Source organism: Lolium rigidum, chromosome 4, assembly GCF_022539505.1.
Source record: "Lolium rigidum isolate FL_2022 chromosome 4, APGP_CSIRO_Lrig_0.1, whole genome shotgun sequence".
In the NCBI taxonomy this organism is placed as follows: domain Eukaryota; kingdom Viridiplantae; phylum Streptophyta; class Magnoliopsida; order Poales; family Poaceae; genus Lolium; species Lolium rigidum.
In genome coordinates, this window is record NC_061511.1 from 82,410,173 (window position 1) to 82,428,314 (window position 18,142).

General features: G+C 42.6%; 1 long non-coding RNA gene across 3 annotated transcripts; it reads right to left on the reverse strand.

Moving 5' to 3' along the window:
- Positions 1-6,547: 6,547 nt before the first annotated feature.
- Positions 6,548-10,607, reverse strand: LOC124650475. Of its 3 annotated transcripts, XR_006987014.1 has the most exons (7): positions 10,424-10,607; positions 10,205-10,283; positions 10,061-10,111; positions 9,877-9,956; positions 9,107-9,759; positions 8,640-8,782; positions 6,548-8,490 (listed from the first exon to the last, which is right to left on the reverse strand). It is a non-coding gene; the product is annotated as an uncharacterized LOC124650475 (long non-coding RNA). The 3 variants fall into 3 exon arrangements; XR_006987012.1 differs by having other exon boundaries at positions 10,205-10,606; XR_006987013.1 differs by lacking the exon at positions 10,061-10,111 and having other exon boundaries at positions 10,205-10,606.
- Between the last annotated feature and the right edge of the window lie 7,535 nt (positions 10,608-18,142).

Consider the following 18,142-nt stretch of genomic DNA (forward strand, 5'->3'; position numbering starts at 1 on the left):
CGCGCTGCTGCTTCGCCGCTTGCTTGTGGTGGATTTGGGATTGGCGAGGTCCGGGAGACGAAGTGGGGGAAGTGCGAGGCTGTGAGGTGGATTTGAGGGATGATTTGCAACGGTCGGATTGGAAATGGTGTGCGATTTGAATCGCCAAGGAGGAGGAGGAGGCAACGGTCGGGTTGGACCTTGCACAAACGGCGCCCCTCGGCTGGAACTTCCATGGAAAATTGGAAACTGAATAAAAATCACATTTTTATTGCGGACAGTACTATTTTTTTTAGATGACGATCATGCTGAGGGACATAATAACACTTGGACCAATAAAACATTGACGGGCTAGCCTTGCCAAGCCCATCCGATACTTGCTACATTTGCCCGCGCAGCTAGTTGATGGGCCCTACGGCGTTGTGCAGGAGAAGCAGGGGACTGGTCGGCCTTCGGGTGCCACTATCGCACGCTCAGTCAGTCCGTGCAGAAGTATCGCACGCACGCCTTTGATTATGGGCCGCTCCAAAATGCGGCCCAATAACAGGTTCTTTTTATTTTTTTTTATATATTTAAGCAACTTTTATATTTTAACATGAAAATGAAAAAAATAAAATTCGAGCATTTTTTGAATTTGAAAAATCTTTAAAATTTAAATAGTTTTAAAATCAGAATAAAATTCCTGAAAATATTCGAAATCAGAAAAACATGGAAAATTTATGAAACCACAAAACCTAGAAAACTGCAAAAGCCCACATAGAAAACAGCAAAAAGCAAAAAAAGGGTAAAACCACACAAAAAAGAATGTTCATTAATGGGTCATCCCACCGCGCACGAATCTGCCATGTTGCACACACTGGGTTTTCCGTCCGCCTTCTCCAGGATCATGGCGCATGGCGTGTCCACCCCCTTTCCTAATTATACCACACTAAAGTTTGCAATTAATCATGTGGAAAATAGAAAGTTCGCAACTATTTACATCCTCAGGCAGTCAGGTCTCGTGGCATGTTGCACTTTCGAGTTTTCAAACAAAAAAAAATTGGACTTAGATTATGGTATATCTTATGCATCTACAAATTTATTATCTAAAAATATGAAAACCTACGGCTTGTCTAAAAGAACTAATAATGTCTGAACAACACATGACACTATTGACTTAGGTCTTTTCTTTTTTGCACATGCCACACGCCGTCATATTTTGGGCCAAGCAAATTTAGATTCAAGCCCATTACTTATTGCATATTTTTTGTAGGCTCAAAATTGCGGCATATAATAATATGGTATGGGTGCAATTAGTTGTAAATTTTGTTTGCATTGCTTTTTCTGCGCATATCTTGAGGCCAAAGTTATGCCTGGAGGATGGATTCGGAGACACAAGGCAACTCAACCGTTATATACAGAAGACCATGGACCTTCTGGCCAGCCGCGAATTGTATAGGACATACCGGCAAGAGATGCGAAGGGGGTGACCATTTACGGAAGACCATGGACCTTCTAGTCAGCCACCTGTGACGTGTGAGACACCAACCGAGCACAACCTCGATCACAGACAACGCCGATGGGCTTAGCGGGTAGCATCTCTTCGCGAGTTCATTTGCACTCCCCCCGCTCGGATTTAATTAACGCGGAAGCGAATAGGAATGAGCTAACCATGATAACAATTGAAGTCAATTAAGTCTGAAATAGCACTTACTCCTTTTATGGGTTCATGTTCATGCAAAATTTTCTTTCAATTATGTATTACTGAGGACAAACCAATCGTGTTGTTGTTTTTGAACAACATAGACATGGCAGCCACATTCGATATTTTTGGGATGCGCACTAGATTTTTTTCTCTATTGGACACCATAGCGGCGGAAGCTTCTTTAACTTCTGCTGACTGTCGGAAAAAATACCTTTGTTGACTAACAAAATTACCAAATTAATGTCACCCTTTTATGTTTAGCCTTTTGGTATATTTTTTTCGATAAAGAGAATATATTAATATAAGAAGACACCAATTATATCCAGCCTCTGCGACTACGCAATACCCTAATGGTAGTATGGATGCACCCAGCCAAAAAAAAACTAAGAAACAAAAAGTCCCGCTACGGTGTTCCAGCCGTGGCAACAACACCTGAACTCCAGACTCTCTAAAAAGTGATGCCTCCAATAAGGAAACAGTGCACAAGCGCTGTAGTGGCCCGATTCAAAAGATCTTAGATTTTCACCCTGAAGATAGTCACCGCTTTCAAAACAATGCCTTCAGCAAGGCCATTGCCAGACACGATTAATTAAGGCCAGGCCTTGGATTTTCACCCTAAAAGGTAGGACTGTGAATTTCACATGTGATGTGGCCCTCACTTGCATATTGCTGCTGCGAGACCAAAACACAGAACACCAAGAAAGTCCCTCTACAACATAGACTGGAACCTCCATTGCTAGTCCTCCAATCCGGCCTTCATGATATTCTCCGCCTCTGATTTCATCATGAATCAGAATGTCATCTTATGGCAACACAGAACATAGCTTCGCGCTGCTCCCTCCAGAACCAAATGGTCGGAATAAATTAAAGCATATGTGCGCGCAACCGAATACCACTCGATCCAGCAAACTCCAGGCAAAAGATGCACTGTTCCATTCGTCGGCGGAGCCTTATGAAACTCATCGCTCCGGCTAGATGAAGGAGGACATGCATCAAGTAGATCTTCGTCTTGACGCGAGAGGAACCCTAGGACCGCCGCCTTTATTCAGGCCGAGCCCCGTCAAGCCCAGCTGTCAGGCGTCTTTAGCCGCGCTACTCACCTAAACCGGTAGATCGAAGGCGACCCTAGCCGCCAAGCCCACACGAGGACGAGGGTGCTGCGGTCGAGAAGACGACCAGAGCAGTCACATAGTCCCCTTTTGGTATATAGAGCAAATTTAATTTGCAGTTCATCCTAATTGGCGCCCATGCATATTAAGAATTTCTTTTTGTCTAAGCCAATGTCCTGATCACGATTTGTTAGTTCAAGTGCCAATCTTCTCACAGACATTACTATCACATACCTATTGAGAGCACTTCTACGGGAGCACGGGACCCATTGAGAGATCTCGTTGTTGTACTGCGCCGTGTATAAATCCTAAACTATTACCGCCTGTTACAGTCCCATCGGCTGTTACTGTCCGGCTGGAAAGAAGCATTTGCGCTCCCAAATAATTTCTAATGAAATAGCTTTCTATCTGAGGATGCTTAAAGGTTAAGCGCAACGTCAAGACCATCACGCACGGGCAAGTCCGAGCTATCCTGCAAGTGACAACAACTAATTATGTATCTCCCGTACCTAACTTTCTTTGACTCTTAAGTTTGGTTTGTGACTATGTAAACCTTCTCACGTTGGCTATATTAATTTAAGATAGGCTCTACTGGAAACTTTCATCTAATTTTTATTTTACAAAAACGTAGTAAAGACACAGACGCTCAAAAATATATACATACACTATAAAATTATATTTTAGACACGTCTTTCTTTTTTAGAAAGGAGATAGCCCTGCACTAGTACCTTAGTCCTCCTGATTGCGCACAGATAGAAGATTTACGATGTTACACATGGTATATGTTGCTGTTGGCGCATATTCAGTGGCGGAGCCAGGACTCAAAACCTGTGATGTCAAGCATTAAAAGTGTCACAAAACTCTGTTCCTCATTTTCAGCTTATTCCTCTGAAGAATTTGCAACATTTGATTATCAGTGTGAGTGCCACTTCTTAAAAAATTTATCCATTTGAGTTTAAGGCCTGGCAATAAGAAGTTGTTTCTGAAAGAAATCAATTTGTAATTGTTAAATAAAGAACAATCTTTGCGCCAAGCCTCGTTTGCGTCATATTGCCTGTAAGAAAACATATGCCATAGAACAACAATTTTGGATCTCGAAACTACACTAATATTTCTGAAAATTGGAAGAGAAGGAAAACAAAACAGGACTTCCAAATAAATGGGCAAGGGCCTCGGCCTAAACTGATCAACTCCTGTTAAAAAAAAAGAATTGCGACTCTACGAGGTTCAGCCAAAGGAGGAAAGAGACACCGGCGCAAGAAATCGGCCATGGCAATGCTGGTTGCCGGAGGTGCCGCCGTGCCTCGCGCCATCACCGGCGATTGACGGAGCCACAGACGTTTTAAGATACAGTAGTATATTGACTGATTTACACGAGGATGATATTACAGGAAGGTGAAAACAGAATAGGAGAAGTTGGAGGCGCGAATCGTGGGATCAGCCAGGAAGTTACTACAATTTCCTTTGCTTCATTTTTGTGATATGACCCGCAAAGTTACCCATTGCAGATGACAAGTGGGTCTGCTAATCAATTTCTAGAATTTTTGCGCTGAGCAATGGAGCATGCATACGTAGGGGTAGTTAACTTGCCAAATTCCTGTGTAGTCGCTTGACAGCATTGCCATAACGTGGCTCCGCCACTGCGCATATTCGATCCATCGAGAATCAAGCAATCACAGCATGAAGGTGACACTGAGATTTGTTAACGAGGTTTCGCGACTCCCTGGGGCATGATTACGGGGTGCTCCTTCCCTCTGATACCGCAATACCAACACATGCCGATGGCTCCTCTTGCTATCAAGTTGCCATAGGTTCCAACATGCACCAGTTCACATCATATTGGACTAGATTTAGATGTGCGCCTTGGCGCACGATCCCGTGAAATTCACATAGATTTACAATTTATAAGAAAATAAAAATCAAGTAGAAAAATATTATTTTCTATAAGAACTCCTTCCAAGATATCTACATGGTGGCACAAAATCTGAGAAACTCGTGATTTTTACGTAAGTATAAATATGTTATGAGATGAAGACATCCATGACATCAAATAGCATCAAGAGAACCTTTCCTATTTGTGATAAGACTGGACTGAATACTTTGCATTATCTTACATATATGAAAACTAAGAAATAACAAAGACATCCTTTGATACAGGAAAATAGAACATGGGCAAATAATTTTCCTTTCCCATTAAAAATATGCTCCCTTTTCTCTCACCCACACATCAGAGATACAGAAACAGCCAGATTAATACTTTTATTCAGAGAACATTTACCTAGTTTTGTTCACCCACACATCAGAGACAATACAGAAACAAGCAGATTAATACTTTTATTCAGAGAATATTTACGTACTTTGATTCATGGTCTCAAACTCAAGTTCTTGTGGTAATGGTCCGTTCTATGGTATGCTCCAGCAACTGTCACCTTCTTACATACTTCTTGATGTTCGCCTCCAACTTGACCCTGCACTGCCTGCCACCGCTCCTCTCCAACCCTTGTGCTCCCTGGTTAACATGAATACTCACACGGATCCTCTTGACAGGCCTTCCGCAACTTTCGCATTGTTAACCGATTCAGCAAACGCCATATTAACCATGCATGAAATTTTATTTAGAGAAAGCACTAAGTGAAGAACAAACATGACTTACGTCGTTTCATAAGGAAGTACAGAAACAACACACGGTGACTGTTGCAGCTTGAACCTACTTCATATAATACAACCAAAACCGCGGCTTGCCGCACAAGCCTATAGTATGCAGGCTATCATGATCGTCACTGAAATTCTTTAAAATCCTACACTGTTACACATAGTCTGTTTGTCCTAAACCATAACTTCTCAGGTCTAAATGCATTCATCTTTCATTCTAGGTATAACCCTCAAAAGAGAACATAAAAAACAATCGAGTGATTTAATAATTCAGCAGCAGGTGCTAGGCAAACAAATGAGTAGCATCGTAAAAATATATACTATGTAAAGGCAAACAAATATGCTGACATATAGCAAATACCATCACTATATTTGTTCTGGGGAAAAATTAATTTAGGGAACAGAACCTATACCGACAATATATGTGTTGGATGGACCAGAGCACAAAATGAATTTTGTTCATACTACAAATGTTACTCGGTAAGTTATTTGGTCCTGAAGTGTGAAAATAGAGGCAAGATAAGAAAAACACGAGTATGTGAGGACATCCAAACCAATAGATATATGCACTAAGGCTGTGTCAACACAAACTCCCAAGCATACATAACCATAATCTGTTATGTATACTAAAGTTTCACTTTCTGCAAGCATAAATTACATAATAAGAGGGGAGAATGGTGGAAATGAATAAAGGTTAGGTACATAAAAAAGTTATCGATTGCATCATTTTACTTTCTTTAACTAACGTATAGATCACACCTCTTCCACCTTTTTTATCCATTCCAAATTATATTCAAGCTATTGAATTTGTAGACATATTAAATTTCCATAACAATGATAGAAAGCCCTATACAGCAAAGTTCAGTTCTTTCCATGCCTGAACATTCTAGTTCTAGTAGTCTATCACATAATTAACCTTAATTATTTTCAGCTAAACAAATTTGTGTAGGACTGCATATTAATCTGATCTGACGATTCATTTTGGGGAAACGTATGTTAGTCGGAAGCTCTGGAAACAATGTGACCAACCAATGCAAAGAAGTGGCAAGCACTCCTACGACAATTTAACCTCATTGCCATACTACCGACGAGAGAAGGTTCGGGAGATAAGCTGAATGTCTGAATAAAAAGAAGGAGCAAGGACCAGGGAGTGCAAGCTAACCATCATTCGTGAAAGAGGGAGAAAAGCACCTTCCAATGTTGCATAGTGTCAAACATGCAATTTTCTACTCAATTTTCATGCTTCAGAAAATAACTGCAAGTCCGAAGAACATTCAAGCAAAACCTAACCAGGCCATAAAGAACTAACATGGTTTGCGGCAGGGTGGCTACCAAGATGTTGGAGCCTATAGGAAACCAATTCAGATGAGAATTAACCTAGCTAGCTAGTGAAGATACTTATCATTTAGGAAATCTTACATTGCCATAACCTGATAACATAATAGAGTTAGAACGATTACAGAGCTGCCTTGTGATAATAATCTAAGTTGCACCATGCACGTGACCAAACAAACTGCAGAATAAACCGAATTTAACCATGCAGATGAGAATATCATGTCATGAAAGGAACATGCAGCGAGTGGATAAGAAGAAAATGAACCATCACTTATCCATTAAATCGAGTGGATAAGAAGAAAATGAACCATCACATCAATTAGATCATCTCAAAATTTCACCACACATAATACAGTAAAAATCCCCCAATTTGTTTCTCAGATTAAAGCATATCTACCTTCATATTGAACCTTCTAGCCTCAGGAGTATATCTGCTAGAAAAATCGGGCACTGAAACTTAAATGTTATTTTCTAACACATGCAATGGAAAAAATAACTAAGTAGATTACTACCAAGCTAAGAAGATATATTTGTAGCTCGCATCTATCACAATATATATCCATTTCGCTACGGAGAAAAAATATATAACAATATAACCAAAAATTGCAAGCAGATTTGATATGAGCTCACTATCAGTGAGGAAAGAATCATCACATGGTAAATTAGCAGACACCAGATAGTATTACAAACATGAAAAAAGAATGCTAAAAAAGTTATTAAGCAGTTACAGACTTCTAGCATATCAAGACTGAAATGAATATAAAATAAGCCTCGATGCGTTCTTCGCCCTATGATGTTTCAAAAATAAATTAGGAAACCAATTCCATAACATGTGGTTAGTAATCGAATATGAGATTTCAATAGTAACTTGGATTAGATTCCCTATTTGTGGTCCTACCTGCAGAACATGAATCTAAGAATCTCAAACAACACCAAAATCCACATTTGCGTGTTAGCTTTCAAGAAATCTGAATTAGCTTCAAATACATTTGTTTGTTTGACTACACTGTAAATATTCTCTAAAAACTTTCAAAAAATAAGATGCAAATTAGGGAACCGTCCATCACAATCTATGATTCTGAGTTCAGTAAATAAAATAGAAGTTACGAAACCAGCTCTCACAATTTGAGAGCTCAAGTTTTAGATATCTGCAGCGACAATTGGTTCAAAAAAAACAGGTTTAAAGTTTCCATGAGTTGCTCTAACTGCTCTGTCCCTACATATATTTTCAAGCAATAGTATTTCAAAAACCAAATGTGATTCAAATATTATTGTGAACTCACAGAAAAATGTAGATATGAATTAGAGCCACTTTATTTGGAAATTTTAGAGCAAATTAAGGATTCCCACTCTATGAAGCCACTCTGAACAGAAAATTTGTTGTTGAAATGAAAGACGTACTAACAGTAAACAGGGACCCTAAGATTGGCATGAATTCCTACATGGTAATGTCAACATAAGGCTTATTATACACTTGCAACTTCATCTGCACGAACAAAATTGAACCATCATAGGAGCCAAAAATATTGCAGGTGGCTAACCATACAAAAATAGGACGAAAACCTGAATATACAGTACAAGAGAAACCAAAAGAAGCATCCATAAGAGACGAAAATAAACTGGAAAATGTTTTTGAGGAACTAAAACCTTTTTGTATGGAGGAACAAAAACGCAAGCCTTGTTGTTCCCGCCTCATATCCCGCGAGCCGCCACCATACTTTGCTTTCTGATCTGCAGGATAAAAAATAATGAAAAGTTAAATATCTCTGTATCTTGTTTTTCCAGTATAAGATAAATTAGAATATTCAATTCTATTGCAGACCTCACTGTAGAGTAATTCTAGCCAAATACAATAGAAAATAATAGCACTTAAGATGTACCCGAGATAGTAGAGAGGGGAACCCATGAGTGAGGCAATCCAAGGAGCAGTTCCCAACATGCAAGATCAAGATACACAGAATTCAATATACCAGTCTACCCAAGACATTCTTTTCAGCAGGATTCATATAGGTAGGACCATAGCCTGAAATATGAATAAAAGAACATTAATAAGTGCAATGTATTACAATTGACAGAGAATGAAAGAACAGAGCAACACTCAACACCATATCATATTTTGTAGTGATGTAAGATGCATCCAAGAAAAAGAAGAGATTAAACCAATACATTAACTGCATATCAAGATGAGAAAGTGAGGCATGGAAAGCACGACACAGATGAACCTGAAATACATAAATAAAACTGCAGTTTGTAGTTTTGTATATGCATTTAATTTCACCAAGCACAGAACATGTGGGCACTAACCGGACGAGAAGAAATACTATGATAAAATATTGAAAGGCCATACCTGAATAGATGATCCGATTGGGAACCACATCTGAAGCGAAACACGTGCATAACTACATGATAAATTATCTGAAAAGAAGGGTGCCATGCTCTGTTTAACTTTCATTCTTGATGCGTTCAGCATATAGGATAAAATTGGATCAGAATATTGCATATTCAGAGAAACTCTAGCAAACATTAGTAAGGAAAATATCTCCCATAGTCTTCTCATTCTGGTTCTCATACCTGCATGTAGCTACACGATTTGTAACAATAGCATCAAATGACAAGTCTAATTTGGCCGTCAAGGAAAAGAGCAGCAATCTGTATTGTAAGTTTGTGACTGGCCCGAGTCAAGCTATTTGCTAAATCAGTACATCGAGGACCAGACCAAATCACAACCTAATACATCAGCAAAGCTTGTTAATCCCGATAAGTAGATCCATTCTCATTGAGGCAAACATCAATGAAACAGAACTTGCAGAAACATTTTGTAGGAGCACCTGAATCAAGCAAGGGCCAAAGAGTCAAACCTGAAAGAAAGATGGAGACTACGATTGCCCAGTTAAGCAGCCCAAATCAAGCAAGGGCCAAAGAGGCAAATAGAGCTGAAGCAAAACTTGCAGAAACATCTACCAATTTCATCGCCTGGTTGGGGATTAAGATCACACTTCTCTGTAGAAGTACAAAAATGCCATTAATAATTTGGTTATGGTTTGTGGCATTAAGAGAATCACAACCCACGGAATTTGTTCTTAGTATACTAACGGTAGAAGAAGAAAAGGCAAATACCATAATTGTTCGAAAGTCCATATTTGTACCCCTGATTTTTGCATATATGCACCAAACACCACATGGCAATGCTTCAGGACCTAGGCAATATAGAGCAAAGCATATTCAGCACATCCAAAAGAGATCAAAGCCAGATCACACATAAAAAATCAAAGGAGAGTAGGAAAGAGAATGGACAGACTACCATTGCACCCTCAGATCCAATGCAAACATCTATCCACTACCAAATTAGTTTCTGAGAAAATAATTTTATCTCATCAAGGTATTCATAAAAAAAGAGTTGTTAGAATTTACAATCCGAAATATAATAAATATCAAGATTCTATACCTGATTATTGCAGATCCATATTCATCTGTTGGCTCCTCTTCGACCTCCCTCACCATTTCTTCGTTCTCTTCCCATCTCCCTGTAGCAGCAAAAAATCATCCATACAACAACTGTATGCAACAGGTAAAAAAATGAAGAAAAGGTAGAGTGAAGGAGAGAGAGGGGTTGCTCGGGCATGGCCCGTTTCTGCTGGAGGAAAAAGGATTGGGAGAGAGATACCCGTACTGATTTGGATTCGTTCTTGTCCTGTATCTCTGTTTGCTCCTCAACGCAGTGGTGACTACTGGCCTCGGCCTCTCTGCTCGCCTCCTCTCTTTCCCACATCAACCGCCAGGCCCATGGCACGCCGCTGCTGCTCGCCCGGAGCAGGACGAGTGGGAAGCCCCGCTCCTCCTGCCGAGCCGCTCAGCCCTCCGTGCGGCGGCACGCTGTGATGGTGACGAGGACAACACGGACGCCATCCGCCCCTGCTTCATCCGTGCGACCACCACCGATGCTTCCTCCACCGCTGCTCGCGCGCCTTCGCACGAAACGCATCCGGTTCGTGCCGTCCCTGACCTCTGCATCGAGAAGAGGCGACGAATGGGGAGCGGGGATTGGGGAGAGGAGGAGAGGCGGCTCAAGGCAGAGCTCGAGGTGGGAGGTTGGACGCGGCTGCGAGCGATTGGCAGAGGGGATGGCGATGCGATTGGCAGAGGGGATGGCGATGCGAGCGGGGGCGCGGAGGGCGGGCGCGGAGCGGAGGCGGCGGCTGGGAGCGGAGGAGGAAGGGGAGAGGGAGCGACGGGATTAGAGCTCGCAGCCACGCGCGACGGGAGAGTCTGGGCCGAGCGGGCTTCACAGGACCCGTGGATAAAATGCGGGTCTGCGGGAGGGCCTCGCGCCCTGGATGGAATGGCTGGCCGAGATCGCGCCACGTCAGCTCGATCGGACGGCCCAAAATCCAAACGCCTGTGAGAGCCCCATGGGGGTGCAGCAATCATACCGTGAGATGCCTAGACTACACGAGTCCAACTCCAACACTAATTGCAACCTATCCACACCTATTAAAACTTAGGGACCAAACATAACCCAATTCATGTACATAATATTTGACACAAAAACAACAATATAATACATAAATTGTGTGCACTAGCTCTAACCTTGCGGTTATGACACATATAACACACGCAGTTAGGCACTACCAACATGTGTGATGCAAAACCGCACAGTTCGGTACGTAGAGAAAATTATGTGCAATGAAGACATGACCACACACGGCTTACATTTGCGATTACTTGCATACAATTTTAAACCCAATCTTGTGTGTTCTTTACAAAAGCTAAATTACTCTAAATAATTACGCAAAAATCACTTAAACAAAGACAATCATAAAAATGGTTCGAAACTCGAAACACTACGGTCCACACAAAATTATGGTATAACCTATCTAAAAAATGTATTGGTGCTTATTTTTAAAAATTATCGAACAAGGACAGTAGACAAAAACAAGTGCATGGGTCGGTTCTTTGATTGGCTAGTCTCGTTTCTTCACCAGAACCACATCTACTCTAGTTATGTAATTATTTTAACCCCTCTAAATATAGTTTGTCAAAATTATGCATATCAATTCATTATCACATAGTTTTTATTCAAGCGGGACCACATTTCTTTGTGAGTACTCCTTCCTTCTCTCAAAATGTTTAGGAGAGAATGATTGAGCTAGGCCTAAGGGTCTTGGGAAGACATCGTTGTTTCCGCCCTTTCAGCCTTCCTCCCGAAAAGAACAAAAAACTATTTTTTCCTGTCTGTGCAACTTTGAATTTCAGATTTTTTTCACTGAGATATTATGTATTAATTAAGGGACACGTCCATGACATTATGTACCTGGTGACATTGTGAATGAAATGTGTAAACATGACATTGATGCGGTTTATGTTGGGCTATCAATATTATGAATGAGATGTTTTGTCTCTGTCCATTGTGCTGTTTATTAAACAACATGTATCGTCAAAGCATAATATAATGTATGTTGCAGAATATTTTCAGTTTCCAAATGTATGATGCTCATCGAAATTAATCGATACTACCAACGTGTTTGTGAGGTGACCACCGAGCAAGCGGTAAAAACATTTTCCATGTCCGACATGGGATCTCATTCAGGGATGGACCTAGAGAAAAATTAAGTCGGTGTCATAGTGTAAGTCATACATATTTTACACCTAAAGTTGGGGGTGTCACATACTCCAAATATGTAAATGTATCGAAGAAAACATACTTTAATTACTCGATGACAAGGGTTTAACTTATCAATGCCTATAGATTGTAGAGTTGGGTTTCGTGGAAAGTAGAGGGCAAGTAGATGTCGAAGGTTCAGCCAAAAAGATGCTCGACTGTGAAAACTAGGGTTTGTGTTGACAATGATTTGATACCCTCTTTCTCCCTCGGCTCCCCGTTATATAGGAGGTGGAGCTGAGGCTTTCGTATCATACAAGTTACAAAGTCCGGGAGACTACTTGAGTTCGTCCCGTATTATTACAAGACTCTATTCCTAATCTATCTCTATCTTCCATATCGATGTTTATTGAGCTTCTGGACTTCATAATCTTCGGGTTGTGGGCCTTCAGTTATCCCCGGGTACCTTATTCGACAGGCCCATTCGGGATGTCTATGTCAGTAGCCCCCGAGATTTTGCTTGAACCGTAGAGTCGAGTAAAATCTCCGCCGTAAAGTCACTTCACAAATTCTTCGGATTGTCATAACATTTTACCCAAGGTATATATATTTTGTATAGGGATAATGGTAAATGGGGCTGGTTCGTCTGACGGATCAGGTACCAGTTAACTGCTCTCGTGGCAAACCCGCAAAAACCTACTTCAAGATCAAGTCTCTGGACTTGACCTCAGGTGGCGTAATTCTACATGTGCCGCTTAAGGACTTAGCATGAACCGAATTCCAGTCATATTTATCGGATACCTAACACGTCCGCTAGGATTTTTCTTCGTATCTATTGATACGAATAAAGTAGCAGAGCGCATTCGGGTGCGATGCCACGCCACACAGGACAGATCCTGGGGACTTATCTTCGTAAAGTATTACGACATCCAGAGTTTTTACCGCGGCGAACGCGCTCTGGGAATATATTGTCAAGTGCCTTTATCGCCCTCATTCTATTGGTATGTATAGTGTCTTTCATCTGCTTTTTCATTCATTCTGCCCACAGCCGTTAGGTATTATGACAAAAGGAACCAGCATGTTGCTCCTGAATCTACAGATAGAGAAGAGGGCACGTCTCTTTTTCTAGAAGCCGGTCTATGTTCTTATTCTTAATCGAATTCTAAAGAAACGCTAGTTTCAAAGCTGTTGGAATTGCCAATTTTTCCGAGTCACTAAATGATAATATTTTGGTCTCCCGATGGGAGTACATGACGAGTTATATGTAACTCAAAGATGTACGATGATGATTCCTCGCCTTGTATTTTGTCTTGTCATCCTCTTCCTTCTTCTCCTTCCTAGATTTCATCGGATGCGCGACCAGCCCTTTCGATGGGAGTAGCCCCCGAGGCTACAGCCGAGTGCTTGCACTTGGGTGTAGGCTCAACTTCTATTATCCATCCACTCTATATTTTTAAATCAAACTTGCTGCTCCCTTTCTTTCTTTATTTTATCATCAAGAAAATCAACGAGACCAGTTTTGATCTGTTTACCTCTGTCTATCGCGTTGCTTGCGATTGATGATGTTGACGATGTTGTCGATACCATCGGGATCAGCTCCTTGTCGCCTCCAATTCCCACAGACGGCGCCAATTGACAAGGGTTTAACTTGTCAATGCCTACAGATTGTAGACTAGGATTTCGCGGAAAGTAGAGGGCAAGTAGATCTCGAAGGTTCAGCCAAAAATGTGCTCGACTGTGAAAATTAGGGTTTGTGTTGACAATGATTCGATCCCCTCTTTCTCCCTCGGTTACCCCTTATATGGGAGGTGGAGCCGAGACTTTCGTATCGTACAAGTTACAAAGTCCGGGAGACTACTTGAGTCCGTCCCGTATTATTACAAGACTCTATTCCTAATATATCCCTATCTTCCATATCGATGTTTATTGGGCTTTTGGATTTCATAATCTTCGGGTTGTAGGGCTTCAGTTATCCCCGGATACCTTATTCGGCAGGCCCATTCGAAATACCTATGTCACTTGATGTCATGTAACCCCTCGATCGTAGGATAGTTTGGGCACGCCACTGATCTCATTTATTTTGAGATACCTCAGCACAAACATACTGTTCTCCATTTCCGATGTTATCTCCCACATCGGTGACAAGAATATAACCATTCTCTGTTCTCTGTTGTCAATGAGGGTTTCCACCCGTGTCCAGTATGTCTTTCTATACTAGCGACTTATTACCGCTTGTAGATTATCAAGCTCTGGCATATGCTGTTGGGACAAATGCTAGTTTAAGACTGCAACATTTTTTTCATATGCCGCATACTTAATGGCGATTCTTCTTGTAGAAGGGATCGAACACAGGCTAGAGTATGCTAGGAACAGTGTTAAAGTATCACCTGGGCGGCAAGCATGACGAATAACCATATCAACAAAGATGTCATTGCCCATTTGGAAGGACCGTCCGCTAATGGTTTTGATCCAAACCGGGGGCACCCATTTTTGCACAGGTTACCACTACCTAGAGTACAATATGTACTAGCTACCAGCCCAATTCTACTTAACAATTCGTACGGATAACCCAAACATACATATCGTGCAACGAACATCATGCTGCCCTAAGCAAATCTTTTTTTCCAAAAAGTTCTTCGAACTAACTGTTAGACATTGTAACATGTATATGTATTGGGTATAGGATAGTATCCTACCCCTCTACGTATAAGCCTTGTAAGCCACGGTTGGGGCGTTTCCAACCTAATATAACACGTACCCGAGGGCTCCAACGAGCCCATCGTTTCCGCCATACAATTCTATATGGTATCAAAGCAGGTCCTCTCCGTGACCTAGCCGCCGCCGCCGCCTGCCGCCGCCGTCTACCTCGGGCCGCCGCCGCACGCCGCTTCTACAACCAAGAACAAGATCACGACCCCTGCCGCCGCCGTCCTCTCCGGGCCGCCGTTGCAGATACAACTGCCGCCGTCCACTCTGGGCCGCCGCCAAAGACCACGACCACGATCTGCCGCCGCCGTCCTCTTCGGGCCGCCGCCGCATCCACGACACGACACGATCTGCCGCCGCCGTTCTTCTTGGACCGCCGCCGCATCGACGACACGACGTAACATCGCCACGATCTCAGTAGCCCCTGTCGAGCTATGTCTTCGTCCTCGTCAATGGCGTCACTCGCCACCAGCCTCGGGACCGTCGCCGTCGCTCGAAGCTCAAGCGCGACAACATGCTGTTCGGAAGGCCCTGGTATTTCCGCGCCTTCGGTGTGCTCTTGCGTTTGGCCTCCTTGATGGCTCTGACGCCGCCCCGGACAAAACCCTAGAGGCCACTGATTCAGATGGGAAGAAGATCACAATACCAAATCCTGACTATGCAACTTGGGCTGCTCGGGATCAGTTTGTTCAAGGGTGGATCAATGATTCACTTTCGCCGGACATCCTAGCACACGTCCTCGACAAAACCTCCACTGCTGATACATGGGCAACTATTTCCAAGATGTTTGCTAGCGCCTCTAAGGCAAAAGTTTCCCATCTGCGTACCGCCCTCAACAACACAAAGAAGAAGGAGATGACTGCTGAACAGTATCTCTCCAAGATGACAGGTTTTCGATCTGAACTTGCTGCTGCGGGGAAAACTATTGATGATGAAGAGATGATAGGCTACGTTACAGCTGGTCTTGGTGGTGCTTACAACTCGCTAGTTGATAGGGTGGATCATACACCCGGCATTACCCTTGATGACGTGATGAACCAGATCAGCGCCTTTGATATGCGTCAATCTCTGCTGGCTGACAGTGATGATGTTGATACTCCTTTTGTTTCTTCAGCAAATCTCAGCAATCGCCGTCGCAGTAGTTCAGTCCCTGTTCAGGACAGTCGCTATGATGATACCAGGCGCCGTGATGATGACAGGCGTCGTGATGAGCCACGCCGTGATGATCGACGTCGCGATGATCGGCGTCATGACGAGCCGCGCCGCGATGACAGGCGCCGCGACGATGATAGGCGCCGTGATGATAGGCGCCGCGATGACTGACGTCGTGATGACAGACGCCGTGACGAGCCCCGTCGTGATGATAAGCGCCGTGATGATAGGCGCCGTGATGGAGGAGGCAAGGGACGGCCAGATCGTGCTCCCACCCCCTTTGTTGATGTCCGTTGTCAAATCTGCACGATATACGGCCATCCTGCCAGTGACTGCTGGTGGCGTTATGGGAATGATGACTCTGATGATGATGGTGACCGTCATGATAAGGCTGCCCATGCTGCAGCCTATGGCATCGACACCAAGCGGTACTCCGACACAGGCGCCCGCGATCACATCACGGGCGCGCTGGACAAGCTCACCACTCACGACAAGTACAAGGGACATGACCGTGTGCACACTGCAGACGGCAATGGTATGAAAATCAGTCATATTGGTCATTCAATTTTGCATACCCCTAATCATTCTTTGCATCTTAAAAATATCCTTCATGTTCCTAGTGCATCTAAAAATCTGTTGTATGTTCATAAGCTTACACTTGATAATCATGTCTTTATTGAGTACCATCCTTTTTTCTTTTTGATAAAGGATCTGGCCACAAGAAGAATTCTGTTTAAAGGTCCCTGTCAAGATGGTCTCTACCCGCTAGTGCCTTTCTCTACCGGGTCATCTTTCAAGCAAGTTTGCGGTACAATAAAGTTGCCATCTTCTACATGGCACGAGTCGTCTTGGGCATCCATCTTCTTTTGTAGTTCAGCAGATCATTAGGAAACATAAACTTCTTCATACACCTGAAATAAATCCCTATATTTGTAATTCTTGTCGGTTAGCCAAGAGTCATCGAGTTGCCATATCCTGTGTCTACCGGTGTATCCATTGTTCCTTTGGAACAAGTGTTTTACGATGTATGGGGTCCACACTTTTGTTTCGTTGGCAAGCATGAATATTATGTCAGTTTTATTGATGATTTAGCAAATTCACATGGATATATCTTATTAAGAAGCGCTCTGATGTTTATCAAGTTTTCCTTAATTTTCAGCAACTTGTTGAGCGAAAATTTAATAGGAAAATTGTTACTATGCAAACCGACTGGGGAGGTGAATATGAAAAACTCCACGGTTTCTTTCAAAAAGTTGGTATCACACATCATGTCTCATGTCCCCATGCTCATCAGAAAAATGGGTCTGCTGAGCGCAAACACCGTCATATAGTGGAGGTTGGCCTTGCTTTGCTTGCTCATGCATCCATGCCTCTAAAATTTTGGGATGAAGCCTTCCTTACAGCCACATTCCTCATTAATCTTCTTCCCAGCAAAGTCATAAATTTTGATACACCCACGGAGCGTCTTCTTGGAGCCACACCCAACTATGAGTCTCTTCGCGTTTTTGGCTGTGCTTGTTGGCCAAACTTGCGCCCCTACAACAAACGAAAGCTGTCGTTTCGGTCGGTTCGGTGTGTGTTCTTAGGATACAGTCCTCACCACAAAGGTGTCAAGTGTCTTGATCCTTCTACTGGACGTGTTTATATTTCCCGTGATGTGGTATTCGATGAGAGTGTTTTTCCCTTTGCTACTCTCAATCCCAACGCTGGACGGCGTCTTCAAAAAGACATCCTTCTCTTGCCCACAAATACATCATCACATCATGGGGATGCAAATATTGATGACTATATGCCATTGCCTGTTGTGCCTAATGTTTTTGTTCCAGAAAATGTTACTCCAGATGCTCAAGATGATGTAGGAAATGATACAGAAAAAGATACTGCAGAACATGTCTCAGGAAATGATGAGGAAGAGCACTGCCAAGT